General features: G+C 53.0%; 1 protein-coding gene across 5 annotated transcripts in view; it reads right to left on the bottom strand.

The window, feature by feature from the left end:
- Positions 1-5,784, bottom strand: part of APOBEC3A (apolipoprotein B mRNA editing enzyme catalytic subunit 3A) — an 11,635-nt gene extending 5,851 nt beyond the window's left edge. Inside the window, exons 1-3 of one of the 5 annotated variants that reach the window (XM_017861267.1) lie at positions 5,683-5,784; positions 1,120-1,216; positions 580-954 (exon numbers count right to left, since the gene is read on the bottom strand). The gene's annotated coding sequence lies outside the window, so the exon portion shown is untranslated. Of the gene's footprint in view, positions 1-579; positions 955-1,119; positions 1,217-3,347; positions 3,422-5,682 lie in introns of those variants that run through there. The other 4 variants (XM_017861263.1, XM_017861264.1, XM_017861266.1 and 1 more) reach the window with 4 other exon arrangements.
- Between the last annotated feature and the right edge of the window lie 11,705 nt (positions 5,785-17,489).

Below are 17,489 nucleotides of genomic sequence, written 5' to 3' on the forward strand. Positions count from 1 at the left end.
AAAGGAAGGAAGGAAGGAAGGAAGGAAGGAAGGAAGGGAAAAATCTCTGTTCACTACCATTTCGAGTAGACCTAGGTATGAATCTGGGCTCTGCCAGTCACTTGCTTTGTGTTCTCAAGAAAAGGAAACAAGGCTTCCTCATAGCAAAATGGTCCTACAAGAAATCCCCTTTTCTTAATATTAGGGAGAACGAGATGACACTGAACATAAAAGGACTTAGGCCAAGTCCAGAGACACAGAACATTTGCAAGAAATAGCAGATGCTCATTTAAAGACAAGTGAGGAGAATCCCCTCTCCAACCATCTTCACTGGCTGGGGCACAGCACCATTATCTACCGGGATTTTCAGGCTCCCTATGCACCTGCCCCAGGAGCTGAAAGGAGACCTGGAATTGGTACCGTTGGAGGATAGACCAGCGCTGGGACCAAAACTGGGAACCTAGAGCAAGAGGCCAAGTCCAGAGAGAGGGTCAGGAGGAAAAGAGAGGCCCTAGGGGTTTGAGGATGAGAGGTGAGTGCTCATCAGAAAAGCTCGAAGAGGAGTTGAGGCACAGAAGTGCTCAGAGGGGCTTCCCATACCTGAGCCTGGATGCTGGGCTGCCGTCCACGTGCTTGTCTCTTATCGGTTCCTGGTCTATGTCCTCCTGCTCCTGCTACTTGCTCAAGGAGTGATGTTGAGATCTTCACCAACATTCTCTTAGGATTCAAGCACCTTAATATATCATCAAAGTGACGTGGAAGCTGCTGAGTCAGTGATACCCTGCCCCACCCCTTCTCCAACTCAGGCCACGCATGCCACCCACGTCAGCATCAGAACAAGGAAGTTCTCTGCCATGCCTTTGGGCAAGCTTTGGTTTTGATGTGCCCACTCTGACAGTTGACCCACCGGACGCTGTGGAGTGACAATGGGGATGTAGACCCGGCCCCACTTTTCTCCCTTTGGGCCGCAGGAATCTGGAAGGCAGGAGACCAGGGGGCAGGTGAGAGGACAGGTATCCACACCCTGGAGAAAGGCCCTGAATAACACTCAGCACCCCAGGGAGCAGGCTCAAGGGTAGCCACCCCTATGTCCTCCCATGCGGCCGGTGCAGGATGTGCCCGGTCCAGGCTCCCTGGTACCTGCTGCATCCTGGGCTGCCTGTTAGCGTCCTGCGTCTTCTCTGGCTGTGGAGATGGGAGATGAGCAGGTCCTGCATCCTCCTATGCATCAGTGTACCTAATAATTGTAAACTAGAGTGAGGAGTGTTTTCATCCCCATTATCCAGAGGAGGTGCTACAGGCTCTGAAGGGTACCTAAAAGTCCAGCCCCTCCCAGCAAACAGAGTCCCCAGCAGGGACACATCCCCCCTCAGAAGGGCCACCCTGTGCCCTTTCTCCCACCTCTGGGCCCTGTAGAAATGTGAGGGACACTGTGCTCCTGCCCCAAGTGAGCCCCCGAGTCCCGGTGGCAGGTCTGGTGCCATCCTTCCCTGGGTGCACCTGCTGCACGCAGCACAGCTGCCCCTAGAAGGTGCTGGCCCTGTGGGCCCGGGGGCTGCCCCCTGTCCTGCCTAATCCCCTGTCCTGGCTCTTACTAGACCCCTCTGTCCTTGGCCAGCTGTCCCATGCAGGGGAGTCCACGTCCTGGGGACAGTCCCACCCTGGCCACTCAGACAGAGCACAGCTCCTCACCCTCCCAGGCTGGCCGGTGCTCGCTGAGGTGGAAACCTCAGAGGAAGGTGGGAGCGATCCTCCCTCCTCAGCAGTGTCCCTGTCATCTTGGTGGGCGCCACTCCTCATGGACAGACCAGAGGAGGCTCTGTTCTCTGCCGTGAGGACCCCTCCAATTCTGTCTCCCAATGTTGGACTCCTCTCGTCAAGAAGATGTCCCCTGGGGGCTGTCAACTCCCATTTGAGTCTCGGGTGGTTCCGGTGTGAGCTCATCTTGGTGTGTTGTGTGAGTCTGACCAGAGACCACCCTTCCCAGTTCACACTCGAGGCACACCCAGCAGGACGCCCCGCAGTACCCACAGCCCACCTGGGCAGAGACCACACCTGTACCAACTTTGGGGTTCCCAGACATAGATGGGCTGTGGTCCTTACTCATGTTCCCCCACAGGCCTGTCCTTCCTCGGGGGTGTCATCCCAATCCAGCCAGCTCTGCTTTCAGCCCCAATTACTTCCTGTGCCCTGTGGGACTGTGGGAGGACCCAACCCTTCCCCCTTCCCCAACCCTTTCCAGTGGCTCCTGCTGCCCAGAGCGATGGCCTTTCCCCTGGCTTAACCTGCATCAAATGCCCCTGGAGCAGATACAGCCCTGGACCCACGGCCAGGACAGCCCACACATGAGCTTTCTACAGGGAGACCCAGGACAGCTGCATCACAGGACAACGCTTTGCTCAGCATCCCTGGGGCGTCTCCTGAGTCTCCTGCCTCTGGGTCCTCAGCCTTGGGTTCCAGGGTCTCCCCAGCTCACCCACCCTGGCCACATCCTCCTCCCTGTTGCTCCTGCCAGCCCAGGCCCCACTGGACTCATGACTGCCCTATGCCTGCTCCCCTATCTGATCCAGACAGGTCTAGATCTTCCAGAATGTCTCCAAATCTGTAAAATCCACTTTACGGCCCATCACAGAAACAGGCACGTTGTCTATTTCTCCTTCTAGTTTTACACACCAGAAAGGTTGGACTATCAGCACACCTGCACATCTGTGAACCTTCTCATTTGATGACAAAGATGGCCTCAGACTAAAATGTTCAAAGCAAACTGGGGCCCAGGGACTGTCCAGAGTTCAGTTCTCAGTAACTCACTGTACAAGCCATGCACCCAAGCAGGGCTCCAGAGAGGAGAGAAGAGAGGGTGTTGGGGGGTCCCCACCAGCAGAGAGGGAGGCCAGGACCCTCCCTGGCCAAGGGTGGACAGAGGGAGACACTGGTTGGGCATCTGCTGCCCAGACATGAGTGGGGAACAGTCTCACTCTAGTCCCCGGACCCAGGAACTTCCATATGGGCTACAACCTGGAACCTCTGAGTGAGCTCCCCAGAGACTTATGTGCCCCACCCCCTGTCAGTGCCCACACCGACCACACCCACATCCTTCTGTGCACTAGGGCCTGACTCTCTCCAGGCAAGAATGTCCCAGACACAACTGGCCCCTTCCTGGTCCCCCTGTAGCCGGGGCAGAGCAGGGTCTGTAAGGCGACAGGGGAACCCAGGGGTGGTTAAGAGTGTGCACCTTTCCTAGGCCAACTGTGAGGAAGACGGAAGGAGACTCCACCCTTTCCTGGGCAAGGACAGCCCCTCCCCCATTTCTGTCCCTGGAACGCTGGCTGAACAATCAATGTGATAAATGTGAAAATGGGATAAAATACCAGGTCTTGCTGGAGTTTCCACAGGAGCCTGGGGAAGTTCCAAGGGGAGAAGAAGCTGGATCCCCAAGCGGGAGGCAGGAGAACGGCCTCCTTAACAGGTGCAAGCTTCCCTGGGATTTGCCCAGGTCCCCTGTAAGGAAAACTGGGGACAGGGTAAGTGCCCCACAGGGGTCCAGACTGGGTGAGAGGGACAGACCAGGGCAGAGGGACCCTGAAGCGGTCCCTGATTGCTGGGCCACTCAGCTCGTGTCACCCTGGGACGAGAAGAGAGGTCCTGCTCAGGTCTGGAGTCCATGCTGCTGTGTACGAGGTCCCGGCTCTGCCACCACTGTGGGGCCCTGACCCCTACAGCCCAGAGGAACCACAGGCTGCCGGTTCCTAGCCCAGGTCTCAGCAGTCTCATGGGGCTGTGTCCAGTCCCCTCCCCTGGACCCACAGGGCTCCCAGGTCATAGGCAAAGCTCTGAGATGAGACCCAGGGAAACCGGGAGTCTGAGGAGCTCGGGACAGAAAGGACTCCCTGCCCCTGTGCACCGCCCCCAACAGAGTGACGTGACAAAAGACCCTTACTTGGGATACCCCAGACACACCCAGATGCCCACTTCAACACTGTCCACGGAGCAGGGTGAAGGGACAGCCTCAGTGTCCACCTGCTCCTCTGGCTTTGATTCTGGGCTCTGACAACAGCCCTGCCCTCCTCATCCTAGAAGCAAGTGATCAAAACAGCCAAAGGATCTCTCCAGGCAAAGGGGCCAAGCTGGGGGCAGACAGAGGGTGGGGGGGAAGGGAGGTGGGGGGTGGCTGCACCTGCCCTTGGACAGGGGACAGTGCTCTCCTCCCAGGGTGGGGCCCTCTGTCCCCCGTGCCCCCCCTGGGGTGGCCTCTTTGCCCAGAGTGACTGTACGCTGTCCATTTTTCGGCCACTTGCTTTAAGGGGTGGAGCTGGGGCTGTTGTCAGAACCCAGAAATGAAAACGAAAGGATCAGAGTTGATGACGTGGCTTCGCCATCACTCTTCCCGGTAAGAATTGCTGCAATCCTCTGACTTGGGGCAGAGCTGAGGTAGACATCTGGGTGTGTCTGGGAAACCCTGGGGAAGGTTCCTTTCTGTCCCGTCGCTGTCTGTGTGTGCTTGTGTGTCTGCGTCTTTGCCACCAGAAGGGGTTGGGTCTGTTTGCTCATGAGCAGCTGTCGACGAGGCCCACTGTGTGCCACATATGCGGCTCCCGAGGTCCTGAGGTGGAAGCCCCCACCGTATCCACCACCCCGCGGTGGTGGAGCCCAGAGAAGGAGGAGGGGCGTCCCGCCTCGTGGAAGGCCAGGAATCGGAGAGACCAGTGTTCCTTGCGCTGGGGCAGCACAGTGGGGTCCCTCTCTCCCTCCCCCACCCCCCACGCTCCTGGTCAGCCTCCTCCTGCTCCAGTCCTGGTTGCCAGGGCCGGCCCCCCACCTTCTCTATGGGGTGGGACGCTGGTGAGCCACATATTCCCGGGAGGACCCTCAGCACAGAATGAGCCCTGGACGGTAGATACATGTGATTGACATCACTCACTTCACCAGCCCATCTGCTCCCTCCCTTCCTGATGCAGGCAGCCGGAGAGGGGCAGAGACACAGACATTCCAGGAGGGAAAACCTTCTAGAAGAACCTACTTGACGTGCTTGGTATCCTTGGCTCCCAGACAAGTCTGGACTACCAATCCCACATGGTAGAAAGGACCCTTCCGCAAGATACTCCCAGACACAGCCAGATGCCCCATAGAGAAGGCGGTGGGCAGGTCCTTGTGGTCCCAGCCCCACCCAGTCCTCCGAGGGAAGCACCCACAGCTGTTTCTGCTCCTTGGCCTCCGACACCCCAGTGGCATCCCCGGAGGGCCTGGGCTGCCCCTGCACAGTGAGCTCCGGGCCAGTGAGAGCCGGGGGCCCTGCTCTCGGCACCACCCTCCTCCAGGGGTGGAGACCCAGGCCTTGGCTCCGTGAGCTCCTAGGTCTGTTTCTGGATGCAGCTCAGCTCCCTCTGCTGTGCACACAGTAAGTGCCCAGCATGTGCGCCATGGCTCAAGTTGGGGATGTAGGAGTCTGGGCTGGGAGGAAGGGCCTGGCTTCCGCCTCTGGCTCTGGATGGAGAGGGCACCAAGCTCATAGTGTCACTCGTGTCACTTGGCCGTTGATTCATGCTGGGCAGAGGTTCTCTCGCAGGCTCCTGTGTTTACCGTATGGTGTCTTCTGCTGTGCAGAAGTTTCAAATATAACCCAGTCAAATGTATCAGGCTGTCTTCCCTTGGGCTCATACCTAAGATCATGGCTGCTCCGCCCTTCCTAAGTGTAAAAATTCTTACGTGTCTCTCCACGGTATGTCGCTTCTCCAGGGAAGACTCCATGCCCGCCTCGTGGAAACATCCGGAGCAGAAAAGGCAGCATCCCCGTGGCAGGGAGGCCTGAGGGCCGTAGTGTTTGGCATTGTGTGCCTTGTTTATGCCAGCTTTCTCAACCACAAGATTACAAAAGTGTTTTCCTGTATTTCCTCCTATCCTCTTGCATATGTAGATAAATATGCATGTGTGAGACACACACGCACACACACACGCACACACACACACACGCACACGTACACACACATATGCACACACATGCACATACACACACGCACATGCACACACACGGACATGCACACACACATGCACACACATGCACACATGCGTACACACGTGCACACACGCACACAAATGCACACACATGCATACACGCACACACACATGCACACACACACACACAGACACACACCAGCACACATTTGTTGAGCCAAGTGGGTGGTGTTCCGTCAAGTGCACCAAGCTGGCTTCTTCCTCAGGGCTTTTGTGCCTGTGAATGGGTGCCTTTTCATGGGCTGAACTCAGCTTCTCCCATAACAGCCCGTGTGTCTGCCTCCCTCCCGGGCACAGAGCAGGAGCAGAAGCCCTGCCCTTCTCACTGGGCAAGCGTGCTGTGCACAGGTAGGGTTCAATATTGGATGAATAATTCATACTAACATTCCCTGTTCAACCCACCAAGTGTGAACTGCTGGGGTCTCCCAGTATTCCTTGGGAGACACTTTAGAATTCATGGGTCAACCAGGGCGGGTGAAACCTTGCTTTTCTTTGTCCTCTTCAGCCACTGTCCTTGCCGATGCCCACTCTTCCAATGCCAGCATGAAGGCCCCAGTGAGTGCCCTAGAGGGGCAGGACACCAGTTGAAGCTCTTTTTTGTAAAGTCTGTTTACGCTGCAGCAATCCACAACCGTGAGCTTCACCCAATTCTCCTCCTTACTAGTGAGGAAGTACACGGGTGGCCCAGAAATAAAGAATTTACACAGGCACTCTCTAATGAGATTTATAAATTGCTATTCTTAGGCAATGTGACCTTCCTCGATGACTCCCTAGTGGGCAAGAATGTCACCACCTTGCATTGTGTAATTTGCCAGAACACAGCCCATGTCCAGTCCAAAAGGGGTGAAATTTTTCCTTGTGACTTTAGAGCTTCCTTCTGAGTACCCGAACACCCTCCTACACACACTCTTCTGAATGTTATAGCTTTATAATTGTATCAAGACTTTGTACAGCCCGTGCACACTCTTCTGATTGCTATAGCTTTAGGATAGTATTGACTTCTTTTTTTTGAGGCAGAATCGTGTTCTGTCACCCAGGCTGAAGTGCAGTGGTGTGATCTCAGCTCACTGCAACCTCTGCCTCCTGGGTTCAAACGATTCTCCTGCTTCAGCCTCCTGAGTAGCTCGGACTACAGGCGTGTGCTACCACACCCAGCTAATTTTTGTATCTTTAGTAGAGATGGGGTTTCACCATGTTGACCAGGCTGGTCTTGAACTCCTGACCTCAGGTGATCTGCCTGCCTCAGCCTCCCAAAGTGCTAGCATTACAGGTGTGAGCCACCATGCCCAGCCATGTATTGACATTTTCTACCTCAACTCTCCTTATCTTTCGTAGTTTTCGAAATCAGATGAGTGGATCCAAGTCCTATGAATGCAATGACCAGCTTGTCAGGTTCCAGTAAAGCCCTATCAACATTTTTAATGTGATTGCACTCATTTATAGATTAGTTGGGTAGATGATTGATACTAGCAACCTCAAGCCTGCATTTATAATTAAATTGAGACTTCCATCAAAGGCTGGGCACACTGTGGGAGCTTAAGGAAGGACAGTGTGCTTCCTGTCCTGGCACGTCATGGCAGCCAGGCTTGGAGGGTCCCCAGAGGAGCCTTCACCACCCTCATGTGATGCCCTGTCCTTTGCTTGTGACTCTGGGTTTGACAACAGCCCTGACTCCACTCATTGGAAGTAAGTGATGAAAATTGTGTGGTCATTCTGGGCAGTGTAGGGGAGGCAAGAGGGGCGTACCCTGGTGAAAGAACCCCACAGTTAGTCATGTCATAGGGCAGGTCCCAGGGAGACCTGACCACCGTCCCCCAGAACCCCACCTTCCAAGGGCCCAGGCCCCCTGTCCCCTGGGGCTTCACTCACAGCTTGGCCACAACCTCTTTCTTCCTCCCTGGGATGAGGCCCAGTGCCTGGAGATAGCCAGCCATCCCTCTGGGGGCCACCAGGTGACCAGCAGGAGAGCCGCGTCTGCAGGAGCAGATGTTGGGGCAGAGCCTGGATCCTGAGCATGGCCACGGGCCTGAGTCTTGTTGTGTGTAGTGACGGAACCCTACTCTCAGTCCCTCGGGCAGCTCTGATGGTCCCCACAGTCACAGACCTCCCTCCAGCATCTTCTGTTCCCACGTTCCTGTCCTCCTGGCTCCTTCGTGTCCTCTGCCTCCTGTCCTCCCGCAGTTGCCTGCAGCCCTGCCCTGCCCCTGTCCTCCCTCCTCTCTTCTCCTTTCCTTCCATGTCTCCATGGATCTCAGAGTCTGCTAGCTCTTCCCTTCGGGCCTACATGGCTGTCAGACTTCTTCCTGTCCTCCTGCGCCATCCCCTCTCCCTGCTTCTCCTAATCCCCTCCACTAAATAATTATTTTCCTCCAGGCCCATATAGTCACTGTCAACATTGTGGCAGAGTTTGGCCCCAGATATGTGAGCAGAAGTTCGCTGAGGGGAGACCTGGGGAAGGCTGCCGTTTCTGGACAATCTTGTCTTCCAGGGTGACCAGGGCCAGGAGGCTGGACCCAGGGGCTTCAGGCTCTGCAGATGGAAAGGCAAGAGAGCGCCAGTGCCCGCCATGGCTGAGACTGGGAGGAGGGGGCTGCTGTCCAGGGGCAGAGTCCATCCTCCATGTGGAACCCCTCCCTCCTAGGCTCTGTCTCTAGGGGGTGGAATCGGGAAGGGGGTGGGGACAGGGCTGCTCCCAAGATCCCCTGACTACACATGTGTGGCTCCTTTCCAACAGGGAGACTCGCTGCTGGCTCTCCTATTGCCTGGCCTGTCCCTTCGACCAGGGCTGGCCAGCAGGAGGGAGCTCTGCGAGTGAGGCCAGAGTTTGAATTCAGGTGCTTGTCCCGGAAGGGTTAGCTGTCTTTTCTCATCCCAGAAGGAGTTAGTGTGACTTTTGCCCTACATGAAGGTCCACTCCAAAAGGAATGACATTTATTCACTTCCTAATATTTATTTACACACTTGCAATTCGTGGTGCAATTACCTAACAAATTATGGAAGATTCTTCACATTTTATTTTAGAAGTGTAGCTTTGAAGCCAATTAAAATAATCATTTCATTAATAAATTGAAAACTATTCCCAGAGTATTAACCATAATCTTATAATTTAATTCTTGAAATATAATATAATTTTTTTTTTTTTTGAGACAAAGTCCTGCTCTATCGCCCAGGCTGGAGTACAGTGGCGCGATCTCAGCTCACTGCAACCTCCACCTCCCGGGTTCAAGTGATTCTCCTGCCTCAGCCTCCTGAGTAGCTGGGATTACAGGCACATGCCACCACGCCTGGCTGATTTTCGTATTTTTAGTAGAGATGGGGTTTCACCATGTTGATCAGGCTGGTCTTGAACTTCTGACCTCAGGTGATCCACCTGCCTCGGCCTCCCAAAGTGCTGGGATTACAGGAATGAGCCACCGCGCCCGGCCAAAATGTAAGATACAATTTTTTTTTTTTTTTTTGAGACGGAGTCTCGCTCTGTTGCCCAGCCTGGAGTGCAGTGGCCGGATCTCAGCTCACTGCAAGCTCTGCCTCCAGGTTTACGCCATTCTCCTACCTCAGTCTCCCAAGTAGCTGGGACTACAGGCGCCCGCCACCTCGCCCGGCTAGTTTTTTGTATTTTTTAGTAGAGACAGGGTTTCACCGTGTTAGCCAGGATGGTCTCAGTCTCCTGACCTCGTGATCCGCCCATCTCAGACTCCCAAAGTGCTGGGATTACAGGCTTGAGCCACCACACCCAGCCAAGACACATTTTTAATTAGAATTAATTCACTCTGATTTTTAAAAAAATCTACTTGTCAGGAGCGCCTTGCTTTGCTGGTGTCTGTGAGCCACTGGAGATGGTGGTGAACAGTCTGTTTGCATTTCTTGGAAGAAGATCTTTTATTCTGTTGCTCAACCCAGGTCTCTGCCTTCTTTAGAGACTGAGGCTCATCCTTCAGTTTCCCTGATTCTGGAAGAGCAGGGGAGTTGAATGGAACAGGAGGTGAAAGAGTGGAAAGAGGGCACAGGGAGGAGGCCTGAGGACAGTAACAATGATGGGAGAGGAGGGAGGGATGCAGGAAGTGGAGAGAGAGGGAGGTTGTGAGGAGTTGGGGGCACACCCAGGGACCTTGCTGGCAGAATCTTGTTTAATTTTCACCCCATCCCCCTAGGTGAGCAACTCTTATTACCCCCAACTTCCAGATGTGGATGCTGAGGCTCAGGCAGGGTATGTCCCCTGGCTAAGGACACACAGGAGGAAGTGGCAAGAGGCATGGTAGGCCCCTCACCCACCTCTGGGCTCCCTCTCTAGGGGAGTGGGATCAGGAAGGGGTGGGGACAGGGCTGCTCCCAAGTCCCCCTGACTGCACATGTGTGACCCCTTTCCAACAGGGAGACTCACTACTGGCTCTCCTCTTACTGCCTGGCCTGTCCCTTCTGACCGGGGCTGGCCAGCAGCGGGGAGCTCTGTGAGTGATGACAGAGTTTGAATTCAGGTGCTTGTCCTCAGCTGCACCCTCAGCCCCTTCTGTGCAGCTTCCCGGATAGATGCTTGTCTGGGCAGCCCCAGCGCCTCCCTCCCAGGCTCTGTCCTCCCTGACTGTGCTATCAGGTGATGCGTTTGCCCTGTCAAGATCTTTCTGGCAATTGATCATTTCTAGCCTCATACGTTGCCTGGGAAGTAGGGTCACTGTGGCATTTTTCATCTGAACCAGGACGCTTTCAAGAGTGACAGGGGTGCTGTCACCCATGGCAGGGACAGCAGGCTAGAGCAGCCCCATCCAGGGTGAAAGGGACACAGGTTCACCCTATTCAGAGGGAGTCTGTCAATTGCTATTACATGGACGGGGAGGTCGAGGCTCTGAGATGTCCCGAATATAGATCTGGGCAAACCACCTAAACTTAACTCCCTCCCCCACACCAGAAGAACCCCTTGCCCACGTGGGTGCCGTGAGGCTTAAGCGAGAAGGTGCCACTCATGTGCAGCAGCAGAAGTGGCTCCATTATTTCTCTTACCCTCACCCCCACTTCTCACCCCCACATCTGTGAAGTCTCATCACTAATAAGCAATGAGTTGAAGTGCTGGCCCTGAGTTCACTGGTATCAGGGCACCTGACTCATTTGGCACCTTTGTGATAGTCAGAAAAAAGTAAAAGTACCCCTGCTCTGCACAGACACATTTCCCTAGGTGCCAGCCTCTACTCATCCTCCTTGAGCAGTACAAGGCTGAGCAACTGTACGTGGCAGCCCTGATTGGCTGACAGTGATCCCGGCAGTTCACATCAGCACTTCAGCCCCTAGCAGCCCCAGGACCAACGTCTCTCTCCTCCATCTATGACATGTCCCTGCTCCCACCTGCCGCTGACCTCTCTGGCCAACGGCCCTCTCCCTGGGACTCTCCCTTTCACCTGCTCAGCTTGGAACATCTCCCCCAACTCTCTAGGAAACATCAACCCAGGAAGACCCTGGGGGAAAGTGAGTAGACAGAGCGGGGCGTGGCTGTCGGACTTTCCGCCTGTTTTCTCCAGTGGGTTGTGGCTCCTGTGAGAGCAGGGCAGTGTCATCTCTGCATCTTCAGCGCCGGGTACTCGGCTTATGAGCACTGAGTGAATGAGGATCAAGTGATTCGGTGACAGAGACTTTCAAAGACTATATTAGGTATCACTTCCTAATCCCGCCGACCAGCTCCACCAGAGGTTGAGAGCTCAAGTGATCTGGTAGGCTGGGTGCTGGTGAAGTAAGAGACACTGCATAGGGAACAAATAAACCCCGAAACTGCAGTGGTTTAATAGAAAATATGTTTATTTCTTTCTTTTTTTTTTTTTTTGAGACGGAGTCTCACTGTCTCCCAGGCTGGAGTGCAGTGGCACGATCTCAGCTCACTGCAACCTCCGCCTCCCAGGTTCACGCCATTCTCCTGCCTCAGCCTCCTGAGTAGCTGGGACTACAGGCAACTGCCACCACACCCGGCTAACTTTTTGTATTTTAAGTAGAGACGGGGTTTCACCATGTTAGCCAGGACGGTCTCGATCTCCTGACCTCGTGATCTGCCAGCCTCGGCCTCCCAAAGTGCTGGGATTACAGGCATGAGCCACCGCGCCCAGCCAGATGTCTATTTCTCTCTCACGCAAGAGTGTCATGCAAGCATTCCTCTGAGCACATGGGCAATTTCCCCCAGGTCGCAAATCAAGGTCCAGGCTCCTCGGAGGCTTCTGCACACAGGGATGGAAGGGGAAGGAGACTGGGAAGTCCTGCCAGCTTTTTATATCTTCACTTCTGCTGGCAAGAACCAATGCAAAGTGTTGGGGATGATGGGAAATGGGATCCGAGCATGGCAACTCTCCCCAGAACTACCCTCGCCGGGCAGGGGGAGCTGCTAGCCACTCTGCCCCAAAGGCAAACCCAGCCAACATAAGCCTTTCCGCAGCAGCAGCTGGGGGCATTCCTGCTGCAGTAGAAGAGGTCCACTCTGCCATTCCTCCTCCAGGAAGCCTTTGTTGGTTTCTCCCAGGCCAGGCAGCTCTGTTCCAGTAGTCCCCAGTGCTCTCATTTCCCTGCTGTGAGCCACACATTTTGAAAGTAGCTCCCATTTGACTAAAATCACCCCCTCTTTTTTGGTTTTGAACTCCTAGCACATGGTCAGTGCTTATTCAATGTTTGGGGAAAACGCAGTGAAAGAACGTGTTGGGACTCAGAAAACAGTATCTCAAAATGAAGGCCTGAGAAGCAGCCTCAGAAGCAATAGTTTTTCTCTGACCTCTGCCTGCCCTTCTGTCCTAGTTTCATTCTCTTGCTAAGCTGGCCGTAGGAACTAGAACCCCTTTCTACCCCACCCTGCAAACAGCCTTAAAACCTCAAAATATTACTTCTCTCCCCAAACCAGCCAAAATATTATTGTAACCTTCTCTCTGCCTTTCTATATAAAAACTGTTCATAAAGAAATTCTCTGGACCGGGCACAGTGGCTCACACCTGTAATCCCAGCACTTTGGGAGGCCAAGGTGGGCGGATCATCTGACATCAGGAGTTCGAGATCAGCCTGGTCAACATGGCAAAACTCCGTCTCTACTAAACATATCTAAATTAGCTAGGCATGGTGGTGGGTGCCTGTCATCCCAGCTACTCAGGAGGCTGAGGCAGGAGAATTGCTTGAACCTGGGAGGTGGAGGTTGCAGTGAGCCAAGATCGTGCCACTGAACTTTAGCCTGGGCAACAGAGTGAGACCCTGTCTCAAAAGAAAGTGAAGGGAAGGGAAGGGAAGGGGAGGGGAGGGAAGGGGNAGGGAGGGAGGGAGGGAGGGAAGGAAGGAAGGAAAGAAGGAAGGAAAAAAGAAAGGAAGAGAGAGAGAAGGAAAGAAAAAAGAAATTCTCTGACCTATTTTGACTGTAAGTCATATGACTCCCAGTCCAGAGAGGGCCCTACCCCACACCCAGAAGGAAGGAACGCTGCTCAGGGAGGCCAAGAAGAATCTAGAAAGACAAGCCCTGCCGGATTTCCCCCTCGGTCCATTAGCTTTCGATCAAACCCTTTTTGTCCAATTATATTTCTACACGGCTGCCCAAAACTGGTTGAAACTAAGCATTAAAATGGATGACTTCCCCTGTACCTTTTGGTTTTCATTCTGAAGCCTCCATCATAGACGTTAAATAAAATGTGCATGCCTTTTCTCCAATTTGTCTGTTTTTTTTGTTGTCGTTGTTTGATTTTTTGTTTTTGTTTCTGGCAAAGTCTCACTCTGTTGCCCAGGCTAGAATGCTATGGTGCAGTCTCAGCTCACTGCAACCTCCGCCTCCCTCATTCGAGCAATTCTCCTGCCTCAGCCTCCCGAGTAACTGAGATTACAGGAGACTGCCACTACACCTGGCTGGTTTTTTATATTTTTAGTAGAGAGGGGGTTTCACCATGTTGGCCAGGCTGTTCTCGAACTCCTAACCTCAGGTGATCCGCCCGCCTTGGCCTCCCAAAGCGCTGGGATTACAGGGGTGAGCCACCGCACCCGGCCAATTTGTCTGCCTTTCGTGAGCTTCTCTTTCAGCAAAACTTCAGAGGACGAAGGGGAAGTTTTTTCTTCACTCCCTACAGATCAATAGCCACCAACTCTGTCCTCAAGACACTGAGAGTTTCATCCCTGGGCACAACGGGTAGCCACCACACGATGAGGGGGATGTGCTGGGGAGGTGGGGGTGCTTAGAGGTGGTGCATTTCACACAACCCAGAGGGGACGGGGCTAGCTGAGAAGGCTTCCCTGAGGAGGTGGTCCCTGAAATGAATCCTAAGGGCAGATAGGAGTTAGCCAGGTTGGAGGGCGATGAATGGCTGAGACAATCGTGACACAAAGGGTCTCCTGTGCAGAGGCATCTGAGTGCATGATACTGAACGAGTCACAGTCAATTCTGTTCACCCATAGGTGAGCCCAGAGACAGGGGCGTGTGTTTGCCACCTGTGTGACCTTCAGGAGACTGACGGCACAGCAGACAGTGTTCTAAAGAGAGTCGAGATTGCCCCACCCCCATGCTTTCAGAGTCAACCCTGAACCAGCTGCCGAAGGGTACCTTCCCGCACCCATCCTGAGTCGTCTCCAGCAGATCTCCTCATGAGATGCAGAATCGGTGCTTCTATGAGCTCTTCAATCCCAGGAGAAGGGAAGGAGGGCAAAAGGGAAGCATGGGCAGTAAGCAGCCCCTGTGAGCGGGACATTGATTGCACACAGAGGATCGGCCTAAATGGGGCTTGATTCTTCGAGATCCCTGAGCTTTAAGACCAAGGTGTCAAGAGCCTGGACCCCCTTCGAGAACGACCGACAACCCTAGCCTTCAAAATGATGGACTAGGCACACACTGAAATATCGTCAGCTCACACACAATTCCTAGAGAGGGCTGGGCGTGGTGGTTCACGCCTGTAATCCCAGTCCTTTGGGAGGCCAAGGTGGGTGGATCACTTGAGCCCAGGAGTTTGAGACCAGCCTCGGCAACATGGTGAAATCCCATCTCTACAAACAATACAAAAATTAGCCGGGTGTGTGCCTTTTGTCCCAGCTACTCAGGAGGCTGAAAGGTGAGGGGATCAGTTGAGCCCAGAAAGTCTAGGCTGCAATGAGCCATGATTGTGCCACTGTACTCCAGCCTGGATGACAGAGCGAGATGAAAGAAAAGGAAGGAAGGAAGGAAGGAAGGAAGGAAGGAAGGAAGGAAGGAAGGAAGGAAGGAAAGGAGGGAGGGAAAAAGGAAGGGAGGGAGGGAAGAAGGAAGGAAGGAAGGAAGGAAGGGAGGGAGGGAGAGAGGGAAGGAGGGGAAGGAGAGGGAGGAAGAGAGGGAGGAAGAGAGGGAGGGAGGGAGGAAGGAAGGAAGGAAGGAAGGAAGGAAGGAAGGAAGGAAGGGGCAGGAGAGGAAGGAAGGGAGGAAGGGAGGAAGGAAGGAAGGAAAAAAGGAAATGAGAGAAATGACCTAGAGATAAATTAATAAACCTAGATTTATGCTCAAAAACACAGCAGCCATGGTGCACAGGAGGAGGCCAACAAGATCACGGCATGATTGTAAGCATCATCGGTGGAAAATCAAAAAGGCGGAACCATTTGCAGGCCACACGAAGAAGATTTTTTTTGGAACAGCATTAAGACAGGAAGGTCCAGGAGAGGGAAGTCATCATGGCCAAGGTTGATGAGATGCAAGTTCCTATAAGTACAGTGATGGAAACCTCAAAGACTGGGTTTTCAACATTTAGATTCAATCTATAGACAGGACATGGGAGGCTGAGATATGTTCACAAGATGAATATAAACATTCTCAACCTTAATAATATGAAGGCAAAAGTGAAAGAGGTCAGAAGATGGAACGAGGAGGAAGGCTGGAAGAGGAGTGAGGGAAGTGTCAGTGGCTGATTCACAAGGTTGAGTCAAGTGATTCTGCTTCTGGTTGAGTTTCAGCAAGCTTTTGAAGCTGTGGGCATTTGCCCACAGGGGACCTGAGGGCAGTGATGCAGAACACGGGGAGGGGAGAGAAGGGGAGGGGAAGTTCTGGAGAATCATAAGAGTGAAACTCTTATATTCGTGGAGGGAAGGGAGTAGATACCATCAAGAGCTAATAAATCAAGAAATAGTGGTTCCTGGAGGAAACCACTCAAGGAACTAAAACCAGAGGGTCAATATGATTGACTCCGAAAACTGGAAGCAGCCCAGAGGAGAAAATCCTCCGCTCCACGTTCCCCTCTCCATGATGTTGTCTTAACTAGCGTGTGTTATAGTAACAACTTTTAACCTCATCCACAATGTGAAATAAGATGATACATGATAACCAGGAATCAGTAAGAAAAGCACAGACTCTCATCAGAAAGCACAATTAAGGGAGTGAAAAGGCCTGTCATAGACTGGGAAAAGATGTCTGCACTACACCTACCTAACACAGGGTTTAGCTCCCAAATACATAAGGTGCTCCAGAAAATCAGTAAGAAAAACAGCCCATTCGCCGGGCGCAATGGCTCATGCCTGTAATCCCAGCACTTTGGGAGGCCGAGGCGGGCGGATCACCTGAGGTCGGAGTTTGAGACCAGCCTGACCAACATGGAGAAACCCCGTCTCTACTAAAAATACAAAATTAGCTGGGCGTGGTGGCGCATGCCTGTAATCCCAGCTACTAGGGAGGCTGAGGCAGGAGAATCATTTGAATCTGGGAGGCGGAGGTTGCGGTGAGCCGAGACCGCACCATTGCACTCCAGCCTGGGCAATAAGAGTGAAACTTCGTCTCAAAAAAAAAAAAAGAAAGAAAAACAGCCCATTATAAAATAGGCCAAAATCTTGAAGAAGCAGCTTACAAAAGTGAATATCAAAATGGCCTGTGAGCCCATGAAAATGTGGTCAACGTCATTAATTATCAGAGAAATGTAAAGTAAAGCCACAGTGAGATACCACTACCCCCTCCCCACCAGGATGGCTGAAATCCAAAAGACTGATAACACCAAATATTGTCAAGGATGGAACTCTCTTACACTGCTGATGGTAGTATAAAAGGGGCAGCATAGAATGTTTAGTTGCAGCTACTAAAGTGAAACAAGCATCTACTCCATGACTTAGCAATGCCACTCCTAGGTGTTATAATATCCAACTGAAATGGATGCTATGTCCACCAAAGGCTGCATAAGAATGTTCACAGGTTGGGTGTGGTGGCTCATGCCTGTAATTCTAGCACTTTGGGACGCTGAGGCAGGCGGATCACTTGAGGTCAGGAGTTTGAGACCAGCCTGGCCAACATGGCAAAACTCCATCTCTACTAAAAAAAAATACAAAAATTAGCCAGGCATGTTGGCATGCACCCGTAATTCCAGCTACTTGGGAGGCTGAGTCAGGAGAATCCCTTGAACCCGGGAGGTGGAGGTTGCAATGAGTGAAGATGGTGCCACTGCAATCCAGCCTGGGCAACAGAGCGAGATTCTAAAAAAAAAAAAAAGAATGTTCATGGTGCTTTATTCATGACAGCCAAAAACTCGAAATAACAGTCTGTCCAGCAACAATGGTATATATTAAAATATATT

This window comes from Rhinopithecus bieti, unplaced genomic scaffold (genome assembly GCF_001698545.2).
Source record: "Rhinopithecus bieti isolate Rb0 unplaced genomic scaffold, ASM169854v2 scaffold_56975, whole genome shotgun sequence".
Classification (NCBI taxonomy): Eukaryota; Metazoa; Chordata; class Mammalia; order Primates; family Cercopithecidae; genus Rhinopithecus; species Rhinopithecus bieti.